General features: G+C 47.5%; 1 pseudogene; it reads left to right on the forward strand.

Moving 5' to 3' along the window:
- The first annotated feature begins 957 nt into the window (after positions 1 to 957).
- Positions 958 to 2,010, forward strand: LOC103609274 (annotated as a pseudogene).
- Positions 2,011 to 3,941: the final 1,931 nt, after the last annotated feature.

Consider the following 3,941-nt stretch of genomic DNA (forward strand, 5'->3'; position numbering starts at 1 on the left):
ACCTCTTATGTAAAAAGCAGAGACAAAATACTTGTTTTCCAACAACAGCACAGCCCCCACCGCTGGTCTATAACTTTAAAGCTTATATTTGGACATGGTAATACTGGAATATCTGACCAGCACATGCAAACAAGAACTTTCCCTTTCCTTTCCCAAGTTAATTTCTTGGCTGTCTATCCTATATAGTGAGAGAGACTGGGAAGATAACAATAACCAAAATGCAGTAATAGTCATTTCGTAAGTTTAACTACAGTCTTTTAACAAGAGTTGGTTCTTTCAAAAAATATATATATTTATATATTTATTTATTTATTTATTTTGACTGGTAAGGGGATCGCAACCCTCAGCTCAGTGTTGTCTGCACCGCGCTCAGCCAGTGAGCACACCGGCCATCTCTATATAGGATCCGAACCCGCGGCCTCGGCGCTAACAGCGCTGCACTCTCCCGAGTGAGCCACGGGGCCGGCCCTATATATTTATTTTTAATGGACATTATTTTTCAGGCCAGTTTTAGATTCACAGCAAAATTGAGAGGAAGGTACAGAGATTTCCCATTCACCTCTGCCCCACGCATGGTATACCTCTAAAAAAATTAAAAACTGTTCTTTTTCAGTTTTTTTTCCCTAAAGCTTGCAAAGATGGAAAGAAGAGGAAATAACTTTCTCCAATTAGTGATAGCCAAACACATATGGGAAGATAGAAATAGTCTTAGATGGCCCAAAGCAACACTGTGATGCCAGGTGAACTCTCCAAACCTGGGAAATAATTAAAAACAGCCTTAAAGACTTACTTGGCACCTTATGGAAATAACCGTGGAATATGATATTCAGGGCATATGGGGACCCCTGAAGAGGTGATTATGGTCTTACAACTTTTTGAAACCTATAGAAATTGAGAAATTGGACCGTCACCCACTGCCAGCTCCAGCCTTTAAATCCCCAGCCCGGGGAGATCCGTGCACTGCAGGTCGGGTCCAGACTCCCATCCAGAGAGGGAAGTGCAGAGCAGGGCTCTGGGCACAGCGCCAGGTATCTCCGTGCACAGGCGGGCTCTGGAACAGAAGTCCCCTCTGTCCCCATGCTGTGAACTCCGCTCCGCAGTCCCAGCCCTGGAAAAGCGATCCCAGTGTCCTAGCATCCGTGGGTCAAGATGCTGGCCCACCTGCTGCCAGAGGAGATCTCCAGCTCCTACACTACCACCACCATCACAGTGCCTCCCTCCAGGGTCCTGCAGAACAGAGGAGGCGAGTTGGAGAAGATTTCCCTCTACTTGGAAGAAGACATCTACCCTAAAATGAAATATGATGTATTTGACCCAAGCTACCAGGATAATTAGGGCCCAAAGCCCACACTCAAATATGTCCTCATGTCTCTACTACACTTGGAGCCCTGCGTGGGGTCATGTTGATTCCCACCTGCAAGTTCTACACCTGGCTCTGGGGCTACTCTACTACTTGGTCAGTGCCCTGGGCATAACAGCAGGGACTCATCGCCTGTGGAGCCCTGGAACTTACAAAGCTCAGCTGTCCCTACAGCCTTCCTGATCGTTGCCAACACAGTGGCATTCCAGAACAATGTTTACAAATGGGCCCGAGATCACTGTGCCCAAAAGTTTTCAGAAACAGATGCTGATCCTCATAATTCCCATGTGGATTTTTCTTCTCTCACATGGGTTGGCAGCTTGTGCGCAAAGACCCAGCCGTCAGAGGAAGGCAGTTTGCTAGGCTTGTCTTACTTAAAAGCTGAGAACCTGAGCTCCAGAGGGGACATTACACACCTGCTGTCCGGTGCTAGGCTTCATCCTGCCCACACTGTGCCCTGGTATTTCTGGGGTGAAACTTTTCGACACAGCTTATATGTTGCCACTTTCCTGCATTACGCCACAGTGCTCGATGCCACCTGGCTGGTGAGCAGTGCCACCCACCCCTACAGATAGCACCCTAATGACAACAACATTAACCCCTGAGAGAACATTCTGGTTTCCCTGGGAGCTGTGGGTGAGAGCTTCCACAGCTACCACCACCCCTCTCCCTGTGACTACCCTGCTAGCGAGAACCGCTGGCACATCAACTTAACCACACTCTTCATCGGTTGCATGGCTGCCCTGGGTCTGGCTTACCACCTGAGTAAGGTATCCAAGGCCACCACCTAGGCCGGGATTAAAAGAACTGGAGACGGGAGCTACAAGAGTGGCTGAGTTTTGGGTCACTTAGGTTCCTTTTCTAAAAACCAGCTGGGCAGGGTTTTAACGTTCTGTTTATTAACTACTGAATAGTGCTACCAGGACGCTAAAGCTGATGATGTTAACCCACTCGGTACAGTGTTCTTTTAAAATGCAGAAGTATTGACAGCCAGCAACTCTGCCTTTGTGATGCTGAGCTGACGCACTGATTTCTTCTCTCATCTTCTCTTTGCTTTGTTCTCATCACCTTGCTTTCTTTTTTTCCTCATTGCCTCCCAGGCAAACAGCTGGTCAGTCACTGGTGAGTGTCCGGCTTCCAAAGCCAAGACAACCTTTCTATAGACTAAAATCAGTGGTCTTTGTCCCAGATAACTCTCTTACCTTTGAGCTGTCCTGAGCTTCAAGGTAGTTGGCTCAAGCGAGTAATACAATTCAGTCTTCTGAGAAGTCCCCCGTTAATTATCTTCAGCTCAGGCTTTTGCTAGATGGAATGGAAAACAACGTTACTGCCACAAAGCTTCAAATGCAGGTAAATTGTCAAGGGGGAGAGGCAGCATGCGTGGTCTGATTGATAAGTAAGCATGGGGCCAAGGTGGGAAACAAGGTCAGGGGATGTACAGCTGGCTAGCAAGGACTTGGAGCCTCGTGACACAACATGCTTCCCTTCTCTCCTGACGCTCAGTAGCCTGGCAATGTAGAACACAAAAGCAGTTCTCAATGTCTCAGTATAGTTTGGGCTGACAGTAAAGCTTTTAGTTTTTAGTAAGAGTGGTTTCTGCTGGTGAAGGATTTTTTTTCTTTAATAATGGGATTTCTTATTTCATAGAACAAGAAGTCTTGTAGTTGGGTGTCTCCAGATCTAGTGAATATAGCAGCTCATTGAATTTTTAAGGATCCCATGAGCTGCCCATCAAAATTCTTTCATCTTTCTGCTCTGCCATCTTTAGGATATAAAATGCCTGTGGTATTTCCAAACATCCAAAAAAAGGAAAGATTTTAGGAGATGGAGTTGGGTCAAACATAAAAATATATATGCGTGTATACTTCACTTGGAACCTTAGGATGTTTAGAACACGTCCCTCTGAAAGAGGGATGTTTGAACAACCTCTGAAGGAGAGGAGGGAGTAGCTGGGTTGTCTATTTCCCCCACCCCCACTGCTGGACAGGAGATGGCGATGTTGGAGGGTGGGGTCTGTAGGCGCCTCCTAAGAGGTAACTTACAAAGGAAGGGCTCTGAGAACACATTGCCCAGGGATTCAGAAGGTTATTGAGTAAGCTGTTGTGTGTCCTAACAAAACAAGTTAGATGTTAGGTGCATTCATTAGCTCCAATTTCTCCTTGGAATGAGTAAAAACTGGGCAGCTCCCCCCACGGTATTGTGCCCCCTCATTCATCCCTTGCTCTGTTAACATCTGGCTTAAGGTACAGGACCCCCTGGGGGTCGAGGTAGGAATGTCTTGATGACCCTGATGCCTGATTCCTGGCTTCTTCCTACTTCTTCCTGGCTTTATCTCTTCCCTGACATTCTCTTCTCTCTGGACAGCCTCCCCGTGTGCAGTCAGAAGCAGTGCTGGCTCGCTCTCCACGCGGCTCCCGCTCCTGCAGACAGAATGCTCAAGGTCCCAGAGCCGCTGCTTCTTTAGAACGTAGAGCTGGCTGCTGCTTCCATGCGGCTTCCAGAGTGTCTCCACCTACACGCTGTGCTGCCCTGCCACACTCACGGCTCAAGACAAGGCTGGAAAACACTCCTAGAAACATCC

Source organism: Galeopterus variegatus, unplaced genomic scaffold, assembly GCF_000696425.1.
Source record: "Galeopterus variegatus unplaced genomic scaffold, G_variegatus-3.0.2 Scaffold9413, whole genome shotgun sequence".
Taxonomy (NCBI): domain Eukaryota; kingdom Metazoa; phylum Chordata; class Mammalia; order Dermoptera; family Cynocephalidae; genus Galeopterus; species Galeopterus variegatus.